General features: G+C 35.6%; 9 long non-coding RNA genes across 9 annotated transcripts; all 9 read left to right on the top strand.

The window, feature by feature from the left end:
* Positions 1 to 1,193: 1,193 nt before the first annotated feature.
* On the top strand, positions 1,194 to 1,995 carry LOC139132568 (uncharacterized). Its single transcript, XR_011552357.1, has 3 exons — positions 1,194 to 1,284; positions 1,543 to 1,647; positions 1,903 to 1,995. It is a non-coding gene; the product is annotated as an uncharacterized lncRNA (long non-coding RNA).
* A 276-nt stretch (positions 1,996 to 2,271) lies between these two features.
* Positions 2,272 to 3,074, top strand: LOC139132567 (uncharacterized). Its single transcript, XR_011552356.1, has 3 exons — positions 2,272 to 2,362; positions 2,622 to 2,726; positions 2,982 to 3,074. It is a non-coding gene; the product is annotated as an uncharacterized lncRNA (long non-coding RNA).
* A 275-nt stretch (positions 3,075 to 3,349) lies between these two features.
* LOC139132566 (uncharacterized) lies at positions 3,350 to 4,152 on the top strand. The gene is made up of 3 exons (XR_011552355.1): positions 3,350 to 3,440; positions 3,699 to 3,803; positions 4,060 to 4,152. It is a non-coding gene; the product is annotated as an uncharacterized lncRNA (long non-coding RNA).
* Positions 4,153 to 6,594: 2,442 nt separating this feature from the next.
* On the top strand, positions 6,595 to 7,387 carry LOC139132565 (uncharacterized). The gene is made up of 3 exons (XR_011552354.1): positions 6,595 to 6,676; positions 6,936 to 7,040; positions 7,295 to 7,387. It is a non-coding gene; the product is annotated as an uncharacterized lncRNA (long non-coding RNA).
* Positions 7,388 to 9,480: 2,093 nt separating this feature from the next.
* Positions 9,481 to 10,281, top strand: LOC139132564 (uncharacterized). The gene is made up of 3 exons (XR_011552353.1): positions 9,481 to 9,570; positions 9,830 to 9,934; positions 10,189 to 10,281. It is a non-coding gene; the product is annotated as an uncharacterized lncRNA (long non-coding RNA).
* A 277-nt stretch (positions 10,282 to 10,558) lies between these two features.
* Positions 10,559 to 11,359, top strand: LOC139132563 (uncharacterized). Its single transcript, XR_011552352.1, has 3 exons — positions 10,559 to 10,649; positions 10,906 to 11,010; positions 11,267 to 11,359. It is a non-coding gene; the product is annotated as an uncharacterized lncRNA (long non-coding RNA).
* Positions 11,360 to 12,714: 1,355 nt separating this feature from the next.
* LOC139132562 (uncharacterized) lies at positions 12,715 to 13,518 on the top strand. Its single transcript, XR_011552351.1, has 3 exons — positions 12,715 to 12,805; positions 13,064 to 13,168; positions 13,426 to 13,518. It is a non-coding gene; the product is annotated as an uncharacterized lncRNA (long non-coding RNA).
* Positions 13,519 to 17,070: 3,552 nt separating this feature from the next.
* On the top strand, positions 17,071 to 17,826 carry LOC139132561 (uncharacterized). Its single transcript, XR_011552350.1, has 3 exons — positions 17,071 to 17,122; positions 17,382 to 17,486; positions 17,743 to 17,826. It is a non-coding gene; the product is annotated as an uncharacterized lncRNA (long non-coding RNA).
* A 287-nt stretch (positions 17,827 to 18,113) lies between these two features.
* On the top strand, positions 18,114 to 18,916 carry LOC139132560 (uncharacterized). Its single transcript, XR_011552349.1, has 3 exons — positions 18,114 to 18,203; positions 18,463 to 18,567; positions 18,824 to 18,916. It is a non-coding gene; the product is annotated as an uncharacterized lncRNA (long non-coding RNA).
* The last annotated feature ends 5,836 nt before the right edge of the window (positions 18,917 to 24,752 follow it).

Here is a 24,752-nt window from a genome sequence, read left to right as displayed (position 1 = left end):
TGTTGTATTGAAACATATACAGAGATTTCATACAGACTCAGACGCAACAAGTAGTTGTAGTAAGTCGTTAAAATGACTTATTGATATCCAAGTGTTTGTTATTTTTACCAAAGCTCCTACTCTGTCAAATATCACTACCACAACACCAGTCACTACAACATCATCGTATACAACGGAAATCAGTACAAGTTCAACAATGATCACAGAAGGTAAGATCAGAGTCATATGTATGGTAACTTGTGTCGAAAAAGTATATTTGCTCGCTGATAAGGAATTGGAATTGCTTAGGAATCGCATAGGTAATACAACAGCCTAGATTAATCTCCAAGAAATTGAAAAGAGACATAAATTAATGTATCAAAGACTACAGACTAACTATTTCCTAGTACGTCAATTGATGTACTCACAAACTGTTTGTGATACTTGATGTGGTAAAACTCACCTATCTTTTGTTCTAATCGCAACAGCCCCGAGCACATCTGCTACCTTCCTTACTACAGAGATATCAAGCACAACACCGAGTCAACCGCAGACAACAGAAGAGACAACAAGGGAGCCATTGACTCCAATTGGTAAGAATTTCTTTACATCACAATTAAAAGCAATACTAGTTCATTGGACCATGGAAATATCGAATGCTCCAAACACCCGGTAGTATCATATATGTCGTTAGCGTTTACATGTCATGACAAATAGTTAGTCAAAAAGTCCAGAATTACCATGATACTATTTAAGTTGAAAAACAAAATGAAGCCGACAAATCATGTTCACAACATTTTGTGATTTCTAGATTTTACTATGTTTTCGGTACATGTTTCGTCTACAGAAGGGCCTGTTACGTACCAAAGAGAATAACTGACCATAATAAAGTACACTTCCTGACTTGTTCTTATATTTCACCTCTTCCTGAAGCACCACCCTTCCGTAAGTATCTTTGAGAAAAGCAAAGGCATAAGGCATTGCTGAAAGTTTTCTTAAACACTATTCTGCTTGGCAATATAATTCTGTTTTCATGCTTGTGCCACATGAATAAATCTTTTCAAGAATATTTTGTTCAGCTATTTGTGAGAGCATTGGTGTTGTATTGAAACATATACAGAGATTTCATACAGACTCAGACGCAACAAGTAGTTGTAGTAAGTCGTTAAAATGACTTATTGATATCCAAGTGTTTGTTATTTTACAAAGCTCCTACTCTGTCAAATATCACTACCACAACACCAGTCACTACAACATCATCGTATACAACGGAAATCAGTACAAGTTCAACAATGATCACAGAAGGTAAGATCGGAGTCTATGTATGGTAACTTGTGTCGAAAAAGTATATTTGCTCGCTGATAAGGAATTGGAATTGCTTAGGAATCGTATAGGTAATACAACAGCCTAGATTAATCTCCAAGAAATTGAAAAGAGACATAAATTAATGTATCAAAGACTACAGACTAACTATTTTCCTAGTACGCAATTGATGTACTCACAAACTGTTTGTGATACTTGATGTGGCAAAACTCACCTTATCTTTTGTTCTAATCGCAACAGCCCCGAGCACATCTGCTACCTTCCTTACTACAGAGATATCAAGCACAACACCGAGTCAACCGCAGACAAGAGAAGAGACAACAAGGGAGCCATTGACTCCAATTGGTAAGAATTTCTTTACATCACAATTAAAAGCAATACTAGTTCATTGGACCATGGAAATATCGAATGCTCCAAAACACCCGGTAGTATCATATATGTCGTTAGCGTTTACATGTCATGACAAATAGTTAGTCAAAAAGTCCAGAATTACCATGATACTATTTTAATTTGAAAAACAAATGAAGCTGACAAATCATGTTCACAACATTTTGTGATTTCTAGATTTTACTATGTTTTCGGTACATGTTTCGTCTACAGAAAGGGCCTGTTACGTACCAAAGAGAATAACTGACCATAATAAAGTACACTTCCTGACTTGTTCTTATATTTCACCTCTTCCTGAAGCACCACCCTTCCGTAAGTATCTTTGAGAAAAGCAAAGGCATAAGGCATTGCTGAAAGTTTTCTTAAACACTATTCTGCTTGGCAATATAATTCTGTTTTCATGCTTGTGCCACATGAATAAATCTTTCAAGAATATTTTGTTCAGCTATTTGTGAGAGCATTGGTGTTGTATTGAAACATATACAGAGATTTCATACAGACTCAGACGCAACAAGTAGTTGTAGTAAGTCGTTAAAATGACTTATTGATATCCAAGTGTTTGTTATTTTTACCAAAGCTCCTACTCTGTCAAATATCACTACCACAACACCAGTCACTACAACATCATCGTATACAACGGAAATCAGTACAAGTTCAACAATGATCACAGAAGGTAAGATCAGAGTCATAGTATGGTAACTTGTGTCGAAAAAGTATATTTGCTCGCTGATAAGGAATTGGAATTGCTTAGGAATCGCATAGGTAATACAACAGCCTAGATTAATCTCCAAGAAATTGAAAAGAGACGTAAATTAACGTATCAAAGACTACAGACTAACTATTTTCCTAGTACGTCAATTGATGTACTCACAAACTGTTTGTGATACTTGATGTGGTAAAACTCACCTTATCTTTTGTTCTAATCGCAACAGCCCCGAGCACATCTGCTACCTTCCTTACTACAGAGATATCAAGCACAACACCGAGTCAACCGCAGACAACAGAAGAGACAACAAGGGAGCCATTGACTCCAATTGGTAAGAATTTCTTTACATCACAATTAAAAGCAATACTAGTTCATTGGACCATGAAAATATCGACTGCTCCAAAACACCCGGTAGTATCATATATGTCGTTAGCGTTTACATGTCATGACAAATAGTTAGTCAAAAAGTCCAGAATTACCATGATACTATTTTAATTTGAAAACAAAATGAAGCTGACAAATCATGTTCACAACATTTTGTGATTTCTAGATTTTACTATGTTTTCGGTACATGTTTCGTCTACAGAAAGGGCCTGTTACGTACCAAAGAGAATAACTGACCATAATAAAGTACACTTCCTGACTTGTTCTTATATTTCACCTCTTCCTGAAGCACCACCCTTCCGTAAGTATCTTGAGAAAAGCAAAGGCATAAGGCATTGCTGAAAGTTTTCTTAAACACTATTCTGCTTGGCAATATAATTCTGTTTTCATGCTTGTGCCACATGAATAAATCTTTTCAAGATATTTTGTTCAGCTATTTGTGAGAGCATTGGTGTTGTATTGAAACATATACAGAGATTTCATACAGACTCAGACGCAACAAGTAGTTGTAGTAAGTCGTTAAAATGACTTATTGATATCCAAGTGTTTGTTATTTTTACCAAAGCTCCTACTCTGTCAAATATCACTACCACAACACCAGTCACTACAACATCATCGTATACAACGGAAATCAGTACAAGTTCAACAATGATCACAGAAGGTAAGATCAGAGTCATAAGTATGGTAACTTGTGTGGAAAAAGTATATTTGCTCGCTGATAAGGAATTGGAATTGCTTAGGAATCGCATAGGTAATACAACAGCCTAGATTAATCTCCAAGAAATTGAAAAGAGACATAAATTAATGTATCAAAGACTACAGACTAATTATTTCCTAGTACGTCAATTGATGTACTCACAAACTGTTTGTGATACTTGATGTGGTAAACTCACCTTATCTTTTGTTCTAATCGCAACAGCCCCGAGCACATCTGCTACCTTCCTTACTACAGAGATATCAAGCACAACACCGAGTCAACCGCAGACAACAGAAGAGACAACAAGGGAGCCATTGACTCCAATTGGTAAGAATTTCTTTACATCACAATTAAAAGCAATACTAGTTCATTGGACCATGGAAATATCGAATGCTCCAAAACACCCGGTAGTATCATATATGTCGTTAGCGTTTACATGTCATGACAAATAGTTAGTCAAAAAGTCCAGAATTACCATGATACTATTTTAATTTGAAAAACAAAATGAAGCTGACAAATCATGTTCACAACATTTTGTGATTTCTAGATTTTACTATGTTTTCGGTACATGTTTCGTCTACAGAAAGGGCCTGTTACGTACCAAAGAGAATAACTGACCATAATAAAGTACACTTCCTGACTTGTTCTTATATTTCACCTCTTCCTGAAGCACCACCCTTCCGTAAGTATCTTTGAGAAAAGCAAAGGCATAAGGCGTTGCTGAAATTTTCTTAAACACTATTCTGCTTGGCAATATAATTCTGTTTTCATGCTTGTGCCACGTGAATAAATCTTTTCAAGAATGATTTGTTCAGCTATTTGTGAGAGCATTGGTGTTGTATTGAAACATATACAGAGATTTCATACAGACTCAGACGCAACAAGTAGTTGTAGTAAGTCGTTAAAATGACTTATTGATATCCAAGTGTTTGTTATTTTTACCAAAGCTCCTACTCTGTCAAATATCACTACCACAACACCAGTCACTACAACATCATCGTATACAACGGAAATCAGTACAAGTTCAACAATGATCACAGAAGGTAAGATCAGAGTCATATGTATGGTTACTTGTGTCGAAAAAGTATATTTGCTCGCTGATAAGGAATTGGAATTGCTTAGGAATCGCATAGGTAATACAACAGCCTAAATTAATCTCCGACAAACTGAAAAGAGACATAAATTAACGTATCAAAGACTACAGACTAATTATTTCCTAGTACGACAATTGATGTACTCACAAACTGTTTGTGATACTTGATGTGGCAAAACTCACCTTATCTTTTGTTCTAATCGCAACAGCCCCGAGCACATCTGCTACCTTCCTTACTACAGAGATATCAAGCACAACACCGAGTCAACCGCAGACAACAGAAGAGACAACAAGGGAGCCATTGACTCCAATGGTAAGAATTTCTTTACATCACAATTAAAAGCAATACTAGTTCATTGGACCATGGAAATATCGAATGCTCCAAAACACCCGGTAGTATCATATATGTCGTTAGCCTTTACATGTCATGACAAATAGTTAGTCAAAAAGTCCAGAATTACCATGATACTATTTTAATTTGAAAAACAAAATGAAGCTGACAAATCATGTTCACAACATTTTGTGATTTCTAGATTTTACTATGTTTTCGGTACATGTTTCGTCTACAGAAAGGGCCTGTTACGTACCAAAGAGAATAACTGACCATAATAAAGTACACTCCCTGACTTGTTCTTATATTTCACCTCTTCCTGAAGCACCACCCTTCCGTAAGTATCTTTGAAAAAAGCAAAGGCATAAGGCATTGCTGACAGTTTTCTTAAACACTATTCTGCTTGGCAATATAATTCTGTTTTCATGCTTGTGCCACATGAATAAATCTTTTCAAGAATATTTGTTCAGCTATTTGTGAGAGCATTGGTGTTGTATTGAAACATATACAGAGATTTCATACAGACTCAGACGCAACAAGTAGTTGTAGTAAGTCGTTAAAATGACTTATTGATATCCAAGTGTTTGTTATTTTTACCAAAGCTCCTACTCTGTCAAATATCACTACCACAACACCAGTCACTACAACATCATCGTATACAACGGAAATCAGTACAAGTTCAACAATGATCACAAAAGGTAAGATCAGAGTCATATGTATGGTTACTTGTGTCGAAAAAGTATATTTGCTCGCTGATAAGGAATTGGAATTGCTTAGGAATCGCATAGGTAATACAAAAGCCTAAATTAATCTCCAACAAACTGAAAAGAGACATAAATTACGTATCAAAGACTACAGACTAATTTTTCCTAGTACGACAATTGATGTACTCACAAACTGTTTGTGATACTTGATGTGGCAAAACTCACCTTATCTTTTGTTCTAATCGCAACAGCCCCGAGCACATCTGCTACCTTCCTTACTACAGAGATATCAAGCACAACACCGAGTCAACCGCAGACAACAGAAGAGACAACAAGGGAGCCATTGACTCCAATTGGTAAGAATTTCTTTACATCACAATTAAAAGCAATACTAGTTCATTGGACCATGGAAATATCGAATGCTCCAAAACACCCGGTAGTATCATATATGTCGTTAGCGTTTACATGTCATGACAAATAGTTAGTCAAAAGTCCAGAATTACCATGATACTATTTTAATTTGAAAAACAAAATGAAGCTGACAAATCATGTTCACAACATTGTGTGATTTCTAGATTTTACTATGTTTTCGGTACATGTTTCGTCTACAGAAAGGGCCTGTTACGTACCAAAGAGAATAACTGACCATAATAAAGTACACTTCCTGACTTGTTCTTATATTTCACCTCTTCCTGAAGCACCACCCTTCCGTAAGTATCTTTGAGAAAAGCAAAGGCATAAGGCATTGCTGAAAGTTTTCTTAAACACTATTCTGCTTGGCAATATAATTCTGTTTTCATGCTTGTGCCACATGAATAAATCTTTTCAAGAATATTTTGTTCAGCTATTTGTGAGAGCATTGGTGTTGTATTGAAACATATACAGAGATTTCATACAGACTCAGACGCAACAAGTAGTTGTAGTAAGTCGTTAAAATGACTTATTGATATCCAAGTGTTTGTTATTTTTACCAAAGCTCCTACTCTGTCAAATATCACTACCACAACCCCAGTCACTACAACATCATCGTATACAACGGAAATCAGTACAAGTTCAACAATGATCACAGAAGGTAAGATCAGAGTCATATGTATGGTAACTTGTGTCGAAAAAGTATATTTGCTCGCTGATAAGGAATTGGAATTGCTTAGGAATCGCATAGGTAATACAAAAGCCTAGATTAATCTCCAAGAAATTGAAAAGAGACATAAATTAACGTATCAAAGACTACAGACTAATTATTTCCTAGTACGTCAATTGATGTACTCACAAACTGTTTGTGATACTTGATGTGGCAAAACTCACCTTATCTTTTGTTCTAATCGCAACAGCCCCGAGCACATCTGCTACCTTCCTTACTACAGAGATATCAAGCACAACACCGAGTCAACCGCAGACAACAGAAGAGACAACAAGGGAGCCATTGACTCCAATTGGTAAGAATTTCTTTACATCACAATTAAAAGCAATACTAGTTCATTGGACCATGGAAATATCGAATGCTCCAAAACACCCGGTAGTATCATATATGTCTTTAGCGTTTACATGTCATGACAAATAGTTAGTCAAAAAGTCCAGAATACCATGATACTATTTTAATTTGAAAAACAAAATGAAGCTGACAAATCATGTTCACAACATTTTGTGATTTCTAGATTTTACTATGTTTTGGTACATGTTTCGTCTACAGAAAGGGCCTGTTACGTACCAAAGAGAATAACTGACCATAATAAAGTACACTTCCTGACTTGTTCTTATATTTCACCTCTTCCTGAAGCACCACCCTTCTGTAAGTATCTTTGACAAAAGCAAAGGCATAAGGCATTGCTGAAAGTTTTCTTAAACACTATTCTGCTTGGCAATATAATTCTGTTTTCATGCTTGTGCCACATGAATAAATCTTTTCAAGAATATTTTGTTCAGCTATTTGTGAGAGCATTGGTGTTGTATTGAAACATATACAGAGATTTCATACAGACTCAGACGCAACAAGTAGTTGTAGTAAGTCGTTAAAATGACTTATTGATATCCAAGTGTTTGTTATTTTTACCAAAGCTCCTACTCTGTCAAATATCACTACCACAACACCAGTCACTACAACATCATCGTATACAACGGAAATCAGTACAAGTTCAACAATGATCACAGAAGGTAAGATCAGAGTCATATGTATGGTAACTTGTGTCGAAAAAGTATATTTGCTCGCTGATAAGGAATTGGAATTGCTTAGGAATCGCATAGGTAATACAACAGCCTAGATTAATCTCCAAGAATTATTGAAAAGAGACATAAATTAATGTATCAAAGACTACAGACTAATTATTTCCTAGTACGTCAATTGATGTACTCACAAACTGTTTGTGATACTTGATGTGGCAAAACTCACCTTATCTTTTGTTCTAATCGAAACAGCCCCGAGCACATCTGCTATCTTCCTTACTACAGAGATATCAAGCACAACACCGAGTCAACCGCAGACAACAGAAGAGACAACAAGGGAGCCATTGACTCCAATTGGTAAGAATTTCTTTACATCACAATTAAAAGCAATACTAGTTCATTGGACCATGGAAATATCGAATGCTCCAAAACACCCGGTAGTATCATATATGTCTTTAGCGTTTACATGTCATGACAAATAGTTAGTCAAAAAGTCCAGAATTACTCAGGTATGTTAATGCATGGGCATAGGCTTACATACATGTAAAATCAGTTTGAACATACTTTTTAATCAGACCTGGTCAGAAAATTGTGAAAATTGCCAAAAATATGTTTCGCATTTGATTAAGTTGAAATTTATCATAATATCTTACCTAAGTCAGATCACGTGACCATAATCTATTATTTTCCCGCCAAAATTGTATATTGCAAATAACTGAATATTCCAACCGTTAAACATCAAAATATTTAACATATTATGACCAATTAATGTAAAATGGGATAGGAACTTGTGTTAGAACTAGTGGCAGATGCAAAATTATTGAATTTTGAATAACATTTCTTCACAAAAAACAACAAATACAATATTTTTGATGTTTTACATGAATATTTTGAATATCAGAAAGAAGTATAGATAGAGTTTCATGAGTGCCATGTATTTTTGAAAGAATATGATAGATGTTGTTTCCAAAAGTGCAGAGAAAATCAAGAAAATTTAACGGGTTACGGTTGGAATATTGAAATTAATAAAGACATAAATTTTGGCGGGAAAATATCAGATTTGGTCACGTGACTCAACTCGTCAAGATTTAGGCAAACATTAATTTTAAAGAATTTAATAATTCCAATAATTAGGCCAAATATCAATCAAATCGCGTGGTTTTTAAAGATAACTGATCATTTTCTTACTTTTGGGCTTGATGGGTACAAACACCCATGCATTAACTTACTTGAGTACCATGATACTATTTTAATTTGAAAAACAAAATGAAGCTGACAAATCATGTTCACAACATTGTGTGATTTCTAGATTTTACTATGTTTTCGGTACATGTTTCGTCTACAGAAAGGGCCTGTTACGTACCAAAGAGAATAACTGACCATAATAAAGTACACTTCCTGACTTGTTCTTATATTTCACCTCTTCCTGAAGCACCACCCTTCCGTAAGTATCTTTGAGAAAAGCAAAGGCATAAGGCATTGCTGAAAGTTTTCTTAAACACTATTCTGCTTGGCAACATAATTCTGTTTTGATGCTTGTGCCACATGAATAAATCTTTTCAAGAATGATTTCTTCAGCTATTTGTGAGAGCATTGGCGTTGTATTGAAACATATACAGAGATTTCATACAGACTCAGACGCAACAAGTAGTTGTAGTAAGTCGTTAAAATGACTTATTGATATCCAAGTGTTTGTTATTTTTACCAAAGCTCCTACTCTGTCAAATATCACTACCACAACACCAGGCACTACAACATCATCGTATACAACGGAAATCAGTACAAGTTCAACAATGATCACAGAAGGTAAGATCAGAGTCATATGTATGGTAACTTGTGTCGAAAAAGTATATTTGCTCGCTGATAAGGAATTGGAATTGCTTAGGAATCGCATAGGTAATACAACAGCCTAGATTAATCTCCAAGAAATTGAAAAGAGACATAAATTAATGTATCAAAGACTACAGACTAATTATTTCCTAGTACGTCAATTGATGTACTCACAAACTGTTTGTGATACTTGATGTGGCAAAACTCACCTTATCTTTTGTTCTAATCGCAACAGCCCCGAGCACATCTGCTACCTTCCTTACTACAGAGATATCAAGCACAACACCGAGTCAACCGCAGACAACAGAAGAGACAACAAGGGAGCCATTGACTCCAATTGGTAAGAATTTCTTTACATCACAATTAAAAGCAATACTAGTTCATTGGACCATGGAAATATCGAATGCTCCAAACACCCGTAGTATCATATATGTCGTTAGCGTTTACATGTCATGACAAATAGTTAGTCAAAAAGTCCAGAATTACCATGATACTATTTTAATTTGAAAAACAAATGAAGCTGACAAATCATGTTCACAACATTGTGTGATTTCTAGATTTTTACTATGTTTTTGGTACATGTTTCGTCTACAGAAAGGGCCTGTTACGTACCAAAGAGAATAACTGACCATAATAAAGTACACTTCCTGACTTGTTCTTATATTTCACCTCTTCCTGAAGCACCACCCTTCCGTAAGTATCTTTGAGAAAAGCAAAGGCATAAGGCATTGCTGAAAGTTTTCTTAAACACTATTCTGCTTGGCAATATAATTCTGTTTTCATGCTTGTGCCACATGAATAAATCTTTTCAAGAATATTTTGTTCAGCTATTTGTGAGAGCATTGGTGTTGTATTGAAACATATACAGAGATTTCATACAGACTCAGACGCAACAAGTAGTTGTAGTAAGTCGTTTAAATGACTTATTGATATCCAAGTGTTTGTTATTTTTACCAAAGCTCCTACTCTGTCAAATATCACTACCACAACACCAGTCACTACAACATCATCGTATACAACGGAAATCAGTACAAGTTCAACAATGATCACAGAAGGTAAGATCAGAGTCATATGTATGGTAACTTGTGTCGAAAAAGTATATTTGCTCGCTGATAAGGAATTGGAATTGCTTAGGAATCGCATAGGTAATACAACAGCCTAGATTAATCTCCAAGAAATTGAAAAGAGACATAAATTAATGTATCAAAGACTACAGACTAATTATTTCCTAGTACAATTGATGTACTCACAAACTGTTTGTGATACTTGATGTGGCAAAACTCACCTTATCTTTTGTTCTAATCGCAACAGCCCCGAGCACATCTGCTACCTTCCTTACTACAGAGATATCAAGCACAACACCGAGTCAACCGCAGACAACAGAAGAGACAACAAGGGAGCCATTGACTCCAATTGGTAAGAATTTCTTTACATCACAATTAAAAGCAATACTAGTTCATTGGACCATGGAAATATCGAATGCTCCAAAACACCCGGTAGTATCATATATGTCGTTAGCCTTTACATGTCATGACAAATAGTTAGTCAAAAAGTCCAGAATTACCATGATACTATTTTAATTTGAAAAACAAAATGAAGCTGACAAATCATGTTCACAACATTGTGTGATTTCTAGATTTTACTATGTTTTTGGTACATGTTTCGTCTACAGAAAGGGCCTGTTACGTACCAAAGAGAATAACTGACCATAATAAAGTACACTTCCTGACTTGTTCTTATATTTCACCTCTTCCTGAAGCACCACCCTTCCGTAAGTATCTTTGAGAAAAGCAAAGGCATAAGGCATTGCTGAAAGTTTTCTTAAACACTATTCTGCTTGGCAATATAATTCTGTTTTCATGCTTGTGCCACATGAATAAATCTTTTCAAGAATATTTTGTTCAGCTATTTGTGAGAGCATTGGTGTTGTATTGAAACATATACAGAGATTTCATACAGACTCAGACGCAACAAGTAGTTGTAGTAAGTCGTTAAAATGACTTATTGATATCCAAGTGTTTGTTATTTTTACCAAAGCTCCTACTCTGTCAAATATCACTACCACAACACCAGTCACTACAACATCATCGTATACAACGGAAATCAGTACAAGTTCAACAATGATCACAGAAGGTAAGATCAGAGTCATATGTATGGTAACTTGTGTCGAAAAAGTATATTTGCTCGCTGATAAGGAATTGGAATTGCTTAGGAATCGCATAGGTAATACAACAGCCTAGATTAATCTCAAGAAATTGAAAAGAGACATAATTAATGTATCAAAGACTACAGACTAATTATTTCCTAGTACGTCAATTGATGTACTCACAAACTGTTTGTGATACTTGATGTGGCAAAACTCACCTTATCTTTTGTTCTAATCGCAACAGCCCCGAGCACATCTGCTACCTTCCTTACTACAGAGATATCAAGCACAACACCGAGTCAACCGAAGACAACAGAAGAGACAACAAGGAGCCATTGACTCCAATTGGTAAGAATTTCTTTACATCACAATTAAAAGCAATACTAGTTCATTGGACCATGGAAATATCGAATGCTCCAAAACACCCGGTAGTATCATATATGTCGTTAGCGTTTACATGTCATGACAAATAGTTAGTCAAAAAGTCCAGAATTACCATGATACTATTTTAATTTGAAAAACAAAATGAAGCTGACAAATCATGTTCACAACATTGTGTGATTTCTAGATTTTACTATGTTTTTGGTACATGTTTCGTCTACAGAAAGGGCCTGTTACGTACCAAAGAGAATAACTGACCATAATAAAGTACACTTCCTGACTTGTTCTTATATTTCACCTCTTCCTGAAGCACCACCCTTCCGTAAGTATCTTTGAGAAAAGCAAAGGCATAAGGCATTGCTGAAAGTTTTCTTAAACACTATTCTGCTTGGCAATATAATTCTGTTTTCATGCTTGTGCCACATGAATAAATCTTTTCAAGAATATTTTGTTCAGCTATTTGTGAGAGCATTGGTGTTGTATTGAAACATATACAGAGATTTCATACACACTCAGACGCAACAAGTAGTTGTAGTAAGTCGTTAAAATGACTTATTGATATCCAAGTGTTTGTTATTTTTACCAAAGCTCCTACTCTGTCAAATATCACTACCACAACACCAGTCACTACAACATCATCGTATACAACGGAAATCAGTACAAGTTCAACAATGATCACAGAAGGTAAGATCAGAGTCATATGTATGGTAACTTGTGTCGAAAAGTATATTTGCTCGCTGATAAGGAATTGGAATTGCTTAGGAATCGCATAGGTAATACAACAGCCTAGATTAATCTCCAAGAAATTGAAAAGAGACATAAATTAATGTATCAAAGACTACAGACTAATTATTTCCTAGTACGTCAATTGATGTACTCACAAACTGTTTGTGATACTTGATGTGGCAAAACTCACCTTATCTTTTGTTCTAATCGCAACAGCCCCGAGCACATCTGCTACCTTCCTTACTACAGAGATATCAAGCACAACACCGAGTCAACCGAAGACAACAGAAGAGACAACAAGGGAGCCATTGACTCCAATTGGTAAGAATTTCTTTACATCACAATTAAAAGCAATACTAGTTCATTGGACCATGGAAATATCGAATGCTCCAAAACACCCGGTAGTATCATATATGTCGTTAGCGTTTACATGTCATGACAAATAGTTAGTCAAAAAGTCCAGAATTACCATGATACTATTTTAATTTGAAAAACAAAATGAAGCTGACAAATCATGTTCACAACATTGTGTGATTTCTAGATTTTACTATGTTTTTCGGTACATGTTTCGTCTACAGAAAGGGCCTGTTACGTACCAAAGAGAATAACTGACCATAATAAAGTACACTTCCTGACTTGTTCTTATATTTCACCTCTTCCTGAAGCACCACCCTTCCGTAAGTATCTTTGAGAAAAGCAAAGGCATAAGGCATTGCTGAAAGTTTTCTTAAACACTATTCTGCTTGGCAATATAATTCTGTTTTCATGCTTGTGCCACATGAATAAATCTTTTCAAGAATATTTTGTTCAGCTATTTGTGAGAGCATTGGTGTTGTATTGAAACATATACAGAGATTTCATACAGACTCAGACGCAACAAGTAGTTGTAGTAAGTCGTTAAAATGACTTATTGATATCCAAGTGTTTGTTATTTTTACCAAAGCTCCTACTCTGTCAAATATCACTACCACAACACCAGGCACTACAACATCATCGTATACAACGGAAATCAGTACAAGTTCAACAATGATCACAGAAGGTAAGATCAGAGTCATATGTATGGTAACTTGTGTCGAAAAAGTATATTTGCTCGCTGATAAGGAATTGGAATTGCTTAGGAATCGCATAGGTAATACAACAGCCTAGATTAATCTCCAAGAAATTGAAAAGAGACATAAATTAATGTATCAAAGACTACAGACTAATTATTTCCTAGTACGTCAATTGATGTACTCACAAACTGTTTGTGATACTTGATGTGGCAAAACTCACCTTATCTTTTGTTCTAATCGCAACAGCCCCGAGCACATCTGCTACCTTCCTTACTACAGAGATATCAAGCACAACACCGAGTCAACCGCAGACAACAAAGAGACAACAAGGGAGCCATTGACTCCAATTGGTAAGAATTTCTTTACATCACAATTAAAAGCAATACTAGTTCATTGGACCATGGAAATATCGAATGCTCCAAAACACCCGGTAGTATCATATATGTCGTTAGCGTTTACATGTCATGACAAATAGTTAGTCAAAAAGTCCAGAATTACCATGATACTATTTTAATTTGAAAAACAAAATGAAGCTGACAAATCATGTTCACAACATTGTGTGATTTCTAGATTTTACTATGTTTTCGGTACATGTTTCGTCTACAGAAAGGGCCTGTTACGTACCAAAGAGAATAACTGACCATAATAAAGTACACTTCCTGACTTGTTCTTATATTTCACCTCTTCCTGAAGCACCACCCTTCCGTAAGTATCTTTGAGAAAAGCAAAGGCATAAGGCATTGCTGAAAGTTTTCTTAAACACTATTCTGCTTGGCAATATAATTCTGTTTTCATGCTTGTGCCACATGAATAAATCTTTTCAAGAATATTTTGTTCAGCTATTTGTGAGAGCATTGGTGTTGTATTGAAACATATACAGAGATTTCATACAGACTCAGACGCAACAAGTAGTTGTAGTAAGTCGTTAAAATGACTTATTGATATCCAAGTGTTTGTTATTTTTACCAAAGCTCCTACTCTGTCAAATATCACTACCACAACACCAGGCACTACAACATCATCGTATACAACGGAAATCAGTACAAGTTCAACAATGATCACAGAAGGTAAGATCAGAGTCATATGTATGGTAACTTGTGTCGAAAAAGTATATTTGCTCGCTGATAAGGAATTGGAATTGCTTAGGAATCGCATAGGTAATACAACAGCCTAGATTAATCTCCAAGAAATTGAAAAGAGACATAAATTAATGTATCAAAGACTACAGACTAATTATTTCCTAGTACGTCAATTGATGTACTCACAAACTGTTTGTGATACTTGATGTGGCAAAACTCACCTTATCTTTTGTTCTAATCGCAACAGCCCCGAGCACATCTGCTACCTTCCTTACTACAGAGATATCAAGCACAACACCGAGTCAACCGCAGACAACAGAAGAGACAACAAGGGAGCCATTGACTCCAATTGGTAAGAATTTCTTTACATCACAATTAAAAGCAATACTAGTTCATTGGACCATGGAAATATCGAATGCTCCAAAACACCCGGTAGTATCATATATGTCGTTAGCGTTTACATGTCATGACAAATAGTTAGTCAAAAAGTCCAGAATTACCATGATACTATTTTAATTTGAAAAACAAAATGAAGCTGACAAATCATGTTCACAACATTGTGTGATTTCTAGATTTTACTATGTTTTCGGTACATGTTTCGTCTACAGAAAGGGCCTGTTACGTACCAAGAGAATAACTGACCATAATAAAGTACACTTCCTGACTTGTTCTTATATTTCACCTCTTCCTGAAGCACCACCCTTCCGTAAGTATCTTTGAGAAAAGCAAAGGCATAAGGCATTGCTGAAAGTTTTCTTAAACACTATTCTGCTTGGCAATATAATTCTGTTTTCATGCTTGTGCCACATGAATAAATCTTTTCAAGAATATTTTGTTCAGCTATTTGTGAGAGCATTGGTGTTGTATTGAAACATATACAGAGATTTCATACAGACTCAGACGCAACAAGTAGTTGTAGTAAGTCGTTAAAATGACTTATTGATATCCAAGTGTTTGTTATTTTTACCAAAGCTCCTACTCTGTCAAATATCACTACCACAACACCAGGCACTACAACATCATCGTATACAACGGAAATCAGTACAAGTTCAACAATGATCACAGAAGGTAAGATCAGAGTCATATGTATGGTAACTTGTGTCGAAAAAGTATATTTGCTCGCTGATAAGGAATTGGAATTGCTTAGGAATCGCATAGGTAATACAACAGCCTAGATTAATCTCCAAGAAATTGAAAAGAGACATAAATTAATGTATCAAAGACTACAGACTAATTATTTCCTAGTACGTCAATTGATGTACTCACAAACTGTTTGTGATACTTGATGTGGCAAAACTCACCTTATCTTTTGTTCTAATCGCAACAGCCCCGAGCACATCTGCTACCTTCCTTACTACAGAGATATCAAGCACAACACCGAGTCAACCGAAGACAACAGAAGAGACAACAAGGGAGCCATTGACTCCATTGGTAAGAATTTCTTTACATCACAATTAAAAGCAATACTAGTTCATTGGACCATGGAATATCGAATGCTCCAAAACACCCGGTAGTATCATATATGTCGTTAGCGTTTACATGTCATGACAAATAGTTAGTCAAAAAGTCCAGAATTACCATGATACTATTTTAATTTGAAAAACAAAATGAAGCTGACAAATCATGTTCACAACATTGTGTGATTTCTAGATTTTACTATGTTTTCGGTACATGTTTCGTCTACAGAAAGGGCCTGTTACGTACCAAAGAGAATAACTGACCATAATAAAGTACACTTCCTGACTTGTTCTTATATTTCACCTCTTCCTGAAGCACCACCCTTCCGTAAGTATCTTTGAGAAAAGCAAAGGCATAAGGCATTGCTGAAAGTTTTCTTAAACACTATTCTGCTTGGCATATAATTCTGTTTTCATGCTTGTGCCACATGAATAAATCTTTTCAAGAATATTTTGTTCAGCTATTTGTGAGAGCATTGGTGTTGTATTGAAACATATACAGAGATTTCATACACACTCAGACGCAACAAGTAGTTGTATAAGTCGTTAAAATGACTTATTGATATCCAAGTGTTTGTTATTTTTACCAAAGCTCCTACTCTGTCAAATATCACTACCACAACACCAGCACTACAACATCATCGTATACAACGGAAATCAGTACAAGTTCAACAATGATCACAGAAGGTAAGATCAGAGTCATATGTATGGTAACTTGTGTCGAAAAAGTATATTTGCTCGCTGATAAGGAATTGTAATTGCTTAGGAATCGCATAGGTAATACAACAGCCTAGATTAATCTCCAAGAAATTGAAAAGAGACATAAATTAATGTATCAAAGACTACAGACTAATTATTTCCTAGTACGTCAATTGATGTACTCACAAACTGTTTGTGATACTAAATGTGGCAAAACTCACCTTATCTTTTGTTCTAATCGCAACAGCCCCGAGCACATCTGCTACCTTCCTTACTACAGAGATATCAAGCACAACACCGAGTCAACCGAAGACAACAGAAGAGACAACAAGGGAGCCATTGACTCCAATTGGTAAGAATTTCTTTACATCACAATTAAAAGCAATACTAGTTCATTGGACCATGGAAATATCGAATGCTCCAAAACACCCGGTAGTATCATATATGTCGTTAGCGTTTACATGTCATGACAAATAGTTAGTCAAAAAGTCCAGAATTACCATGATACCTTTTTAATTTGAAAAACAAAATGAACCTGACAAATCATGTTCACAACATTGTGTGATTTCTAGATTTTACTATGTTTTCGGTACATGTTTCGTCTACAGAAAGGGCCTGTTACGTACCAAAGAGAATAACTGACCATAATAAAGTACACTTCCTGACTTGTTCTTATATTTCACCTCTTCCTGAAGCACACCCTTCCGTAAGTATCTTTGAGAAAAGCAAAGGCATAAGGCATTGCTGAAAGTTTTCTTAAACACTATTCTGCTTGGCAGTATAATTCTGTTTTCATGCTTGTGCCACATGAATAAATCTTTTCAAGAATATTTTGTTCAGCTATTTGTGAGAGCATTGGTGTTGTATTGAAACATATACAGAGATTTCATACACACTCAGACGCAAAAAGTAGTTGTAGTAAGTCGTTAAAATGACTTATTGATATCCAAGTGTTTTGTTATTTTTACCAAAGCTCCTACTCTGTCAAATATCACTACCACAACACCAGGCACTACAACATCATCGTATACAACGGAAATCAGTACAAGTTCAACAATGATCACAGAAGGTAAGATCAGAGTCATATGTATGGTAACTTGTGTCGAAAAAGTATATTTGCTCGCTGATAAGGAATTGGAATTGCTTAGGAATCGCATAGGTAATACAACAGCCTAGATTAATCTCCAAGAAATTGAAAAGAGACATAAATTAATGTATCAAAGACTACAGACTAATTATTTCCTAGTACGTCAATTGATGTACTCACAAACTGTTTGTGATACTTGATGTGGCAAAACTCACCTTATCTTTTGTTCTAATCGCAACAGCCCCGAGCACATCTGCTACCTTCCTTACTACAGAGATATCAAGCACAACACCGAGTCAACCGCAGACAACAGAAGAGACAACAAGGGAGCCATTGACTCCAATTGGTAAGAATTTCTTTACATCACAATTAAAAGCAATACTAGTTCATTGGACCATGGAAATATCGAATGCTCCAAAACACCCGGTAGTATCATATATGTCGTTAGCGTTTACATGTCATGACAAATAGTTAGTCAAAAAGTCCAGAATTACCATGATACTATTTTAATTTGAAAAACAAAATGAAGCTGACAAATCATGTTCACAACATTTTGTGATTTCTAGATTTTACTATGTTTTCGGTACATGTTTCGTCTACAGAAAGGGCCTGTTACGTACCAAAGAGAATAACTGACCATAATAAAGTACACTTCCTGACTTGTTCTTATATTTCACCTCTTCCTGAAGCACCACCCTTCCGTAAGTATCTTTGAGAAAAGCAAAGGCATAAGGCATTGCTGAAAGTTTTCTTAAACACTATTCTGCTTGGCAGTATAATTCTGTTTTCATGCTTGTGCCACATGAATAAATCTTTTCAAGAATATTTTGTTCAGCTATTTGTGAGAGCATTGGTGTTGTATTGAAACATATACAGAGATTTCATACACACTCAGACGCAACAAGTAGTTGTAGTAAGTCGTTAAAATGACTTATTGATATCCAAGTGTTTGTTATTTTTACCAAAGCTCCTACTCTGTCAAATATCACTACCACAACACCAGGCACTACAACATCATCGTATACAACGGAAATCAGTACAAGTTCAACAATAATCACAGAAGGTAAGATCAGAGTCATATGTATGGTAACTTGTGTCGAAAAAGTATATTTGCTCGCTGATAAGGAATTGGAATTGCTTAGAATCGCATAGGTAATACAACAGCCTAGATTAATCTCCAAGAAATTGAAAAGAGACATAAATTAATGTATCAAAGACTACAGACTAATTATTTCCTAGTACGTCAATTGATGTACTCACAAACTGTTTGTGATACTTGATGTGGCAAAACTCACCTTATCTTTTGTTCTAATCGCAACAGCCCCGAGCACATCTGCTACCTTCCTTACTACAGAGATATCAAGCACAACACCGAGTCAACCGCAGACAACAGAAGAGACGACAAGGGAGCCATTGAGTCCAATTGGTAAGAATTTCTTTACATCACAATTAAAAGCAATACTAGTTCATTGGACCATGGAAATATCGAATGCTCCAAAACACCCGGTAGTATCATATATGTCGTTAGCGTTTACATGTCATGACAAATAGTTAGTCAAAAAGTCCAGAATTACCATGATACTATTTTAATTTGAAAAACAAAATGAAGCTGACAAATCATGTTCACAACATTGTGTGATTTCTAGATTTTACTATGTTTTCGGTACATGTTTCGTCTACAGAAAGGGCCTGTTACGTACCAAAGAGAATAACTGACCATAATAAAGTACACTTCCTGACTTGTTCTTATATTTCACCTCTTCCTGAGCACCACCCTTCCGTAAGTATCTTTGAGAAAAGCAAAGGCATAAGGCATTGCTGAAAGTTTTCTTAAACACTATTCTGCTTGGCAATATAATTTCTGTTTTCATGCTTGTGCCACATGAATAAATCTTTTCAAGAATATTTTGTTCAGCTCTTTGTGAGAGCATTGGTGTTGTATTGAAACATATACAGAGATTTCATACAGACTCAGACGCAACAAGTAGTTGTAGTAAGTCGTTAAAATGACTTATTGATATCCAAGTGTTTGTTATTTTTACCAAAGCTCCTACTCTGTCAAATATCACTACCACAACACCAGTCACTACAACATCATCGTATACATCGGAAATCAGTACAAATTCAACAATGATCACAGAAGGTAAGATCAGAGTCATATGTATGGTAACTTGTGTCGAAAAAGTATATTTGCTCGCTGATAAGGAATTGGAATTGCTTAGGAATCGCATAGGTAATACAACAGCCTAGATTAATCTCCAAGAAATTGAAAAGAGACAAATTAATGTATCAAAGACTACAGACTAATTATTTCCTAGTACGTCAATTGATGTACTCACAAACTGTTTGTGATACTTGATGTGGCAAAACTCACCTTATCTTTTGTTCTAATCGCAACAGCCCCGAGCACATCTGCTACCTCCTTACTACAGAGATATCAAGCACAACACCGAGTCAACCGCAGACAACAGAAGAGACAACAAGGGAGCCATTGACTCCAATTGGTAAGAATTTCTTTACATCACAATTAAAAGCAATACTAGTTCATTGGACCATGGAAATATCGAATGCTCCAAAACACCCGGTAGTATCATATATGTCGTTAGCGTTTACATGTCATGACAAATAGTTAGTCAAAAAGTCCAGAATTACCATGATACTATTTTAATTTGAAAAACAAAATGAAGCTGACAAATCATGTTCACAACATTGTGTGATTTCTAGATTTTACTATGTTTTCGGTACATGTTTCGTCTACAGAAAGGGCCTGTTACGTACCAAAGAGAATAACTGACCATAATAAAGTACACTTCCTGACTTGTTCTTATATTTCACCTCTTCCTGAAGCACCACCCTTCCGTAAGTATCTTTGAGAAAAGCAAAGGCATAAGGCATTGCTGAAAGTTTTCTTAAACACTATTCTGCTTGGCAATATAATTCTGTTTTCATGCTTGTGCCACATGAATAAATCTTTTCAAGAATATTTTGTTCAGCTCTTTGTGAGAGCATTGGTGTTGTATTGAAACATATACAGAGATTTCATACAGACTCAGACGCAACAAGTAGTTGTAGTAAGTCGTTAAAATGACTTATTGATATCCAAGTGTTTGTTATTTTTACCAAAGCTCCTACTCTGTCAAATATCACTACCACAACACCAGTCACTACAACATCATCGTATACATCGGAAATCAGTACAAATTCAACAATGATCACAGAAGGTAAGATCAGAGTCATATGTATGGTAACTTGTGTCGAAAAAGTATATTTGCTCGCTGATAAGGAATTGGAATTGCTTAGGAATCGCATAGGTAATACAACAGCCTAGATTAATCTCCAAGAAATTGAAAAGAGACATAAATTAATGTATCAAAGACTACAGACTAATTATTTCCTAGTACGTCAATTGATGTACTCACAAACTGTTTGTGATACTTGATGTGGCAAAACTCACCTTATCTTTTGTTCTAATCGCAACAGCCCCGAGCACATCTGCTACCTTCCTTACTACAGAGATATCAAGCACAACACCGAGTCAACCGCAGACAACAGAAGAGACAACAAGGGAGCCATTGACTCCAATTGGTAAGAATTTCTTTACATCACAATTAAAAGCAATACTAGTTCATTGGACCATGGAAATATCGAATGCTCCAAAACACCCGGTAGTATCATATATGTCGTTAGCGTTTACATGTCATGACAAATAGTTAGTCAAAAAGTCCAGAATTACCATGATACCTTTTTAATTTGAAAAACAAAATGAAGCTGACAAATCATGTTCACAACATTTTGTGATTTCTAGATTTTACTATGTTTTCGGTACATGTTTCGTCTACAGAAAGGGCCTGTTACGTACCAAAGAGAATAACTGACCATAATAAAGTACACTTCCTGACTTGTTCTTATATTTCACCTCTTCCTGGAGCACCACCCTTCCGTAAGTATCTTTGAGAAAAGCAAAGGCATAAGGCATTGCTGAAAGTTTTCTTAAACACTATTCTGCTTGGCAATATAAATTCTGTTTTTCATGCTTGTGCCACATGAATAAATCTTTTCAAGAATATTTTGTTCAGCTCTTTGTGAGAGCATTGGTGTTGTATTGAAACATATACAGAGATTTCATACAGACTCAGACGCAACAAGTAGTTGTAGTAAGTCGTTAAAATGACTTATTGATATCCAAGTGTTTGTTATTTTTACCAAAGCTCCTACTCTGTCAAATATCACTACCACAACACCAGTCACTACAACATCATCGTATACATCGGAAATCAGTACAAATTCAACAATGATCACAGAAGGTAAGATCAGAGTCATATGTATGGTAACTTGTGTCGAAAAAGTATATTTGCTCGCTGATAAGGAATTGGAATTGCTTAGGAATCGCATAGGTAATACAACAGCCTAGATTAATCTCCAAGAAATTGAAAAGAGACATAAATTAATGTATCAAAGACTACAGACTAATTATTTTCCTAGTACGTCAATTGATGTACTCACAAACTGTTTGTGATACTTGATGTGGCAAAACTCACCTTATCTTTTGTTCTAATCGCAACAGCCCCGAGCACATCTGCTACCTTCCTTACTACAGAGATATCAAGCACAACACCGAGTCAACCGCAGACAACAGAAGAGACGACAAGGGAGCCATTGAGTCCAATTGGTAAGAATTTCTTTACATCACAATTAAAAGCAATACTAGTTCATTGGACCATGGAAATATCGAATGCTCCAAAACACCCGGTAGTATCATATATGTCGTTAGCGTTTACATGTCATGACAAATAGTTAGTCAAAAAGTCCAGAATTACCATGATACTTTTTAATTTGAAAAACAAAATGAAGCTGACAAATCATGTTCACAACATTGTGTGATTTCTAGATTTTACTATGTTTTCGGTACATGTTTCGTCTACAGAAAGGGCCTGTTACGTACCAAAGAGAATAACTGACCATAATAAAGTACACTTCCTGACTTGTTCTTATATTTCACCTCTTCCTGGAGCACCACCCTTCCGTAAGTATCTTTGAGAAAAGCAAAGGCATAAGGCATTGCTGAAAGTTTTCTTAAACACTATTCTGCTTGGCAATATAATTCTCTGTTTTCATGCTTGTGCCACATGAATAAATCTTTTCAAGAATATTTTGTTCAGCTCTTTGTGAGAGCATTGGTGTTGTATTGAAACATATACAGAGATTTCATACAGACTCAGACGCAACAAGTAGTTGTAGTAAGTCGTTAAAATGACTTATTGATATCCAAGTGTTTGTTATTTTTACCAAAGCTCCTACTCTGTCAAATATCACTACCACAACACCAGTCACTACAACATCATCGTATACATCGGAAATCAGTACAAATTCAACAATGATCACAGAAGGTAAGATCAGAGTCATATGTATGGTAACTTGTGTCGAAAAAGTATATTTGCTCGCTGATAAGGAATTGGAATTGCTTAGGAATCGCATAGGTAATACAACAGCCTAGATTAATCTCCAAGAAATTGAAAAGAGACATAAATTAATGTATCAAAGACTACAGACTAATTATTTCCTAGTACGTCAATTGATGTACTCACAAACTGTTTGTGATACTTGATGTGGCAAAACTCACCTTATCTTTTGTTCTAATCGCAACAGCCCCGAGCACATCTGCTACCTTCCTTACTACAGAGATATCAAGCACAACACCGAGTCAACCGCAGACAACAGAAGAGACAACAAGGGAGCCATTGACTCCAATTGGTAAGAATTTCTTTACATCACAATTAAAAGCAATACTAGTTCATTGGACCATGGAAATATCGAATGCTCCAAAACACCCGGTAGTATCATATATGTCGTTAGCGTTTACATGTCATGACAAATAGTTAGTCAAAAAGTCCAGAATTACCATGATACTTTTTAATTTGAAAAACAAAATGAAGCTGACAAATCATGTTCACAACATTGTGTGATTTCTAGATTTTACTATGTTTTCGGTACATGTTTCGTCTACAGAAAGGGCCTGTTACGTACCAAAGAGAATAACTGACCATAATAAAGTACACTTCCTGACTTGTTCTTATATTTCACCTCTTCCTGAGCACCACCCTTCCGTAAGTATCTTTGAGAAAAGCAAAGGCATAAGGCATTGCTGAAAGTTTTCTTAAACACTATTCTGCTTGGCAATATAATTTCTGTTTTCATGCTTGTGCCACATGAATAAATCTTTTCAAGAATATTTTGTTCAGCTATTTGTGAGAGCATTGGTGTTGTATTGAAACATATACAGAGATTTCATACAGACTCAGACGCAACAAGTAGTTGTAGTAAGTCGTTAAAATGACTTATTGATATCCAAGTGTTTGTTATTTTTACCAAAGCTCCTACTCTGTCAAATATCACTACCACAACACCAGTCACTACAACATCATCGTATACAACGGAAATCAGTACAAATTCAACAATGATCACAGAAGGTAAGATCAGAGTCATATGTATGGTAACTTGTGTCGAAAAAGTATATTTGCTCGCTGATAAGGA

Source organism: Ptychodera flava, chromosome 5, assembly GCF_041260155.1.
Source record: "Ptychodera flava strain L36383 chromosome 5, AS_Pfla_20210202, whole genome shotgun sequence".
NCBI lineage: Eukaryota > Metazoa > Hemichordata > Enteropneusta > Ptychoderidae > Ptychodera > Ptychodera flava.
The sequence above is the reverse complement of the archived record's forward strand: the minus strand, read 5'-3'. Positions and strand labels throughout refer to the sequence as shown.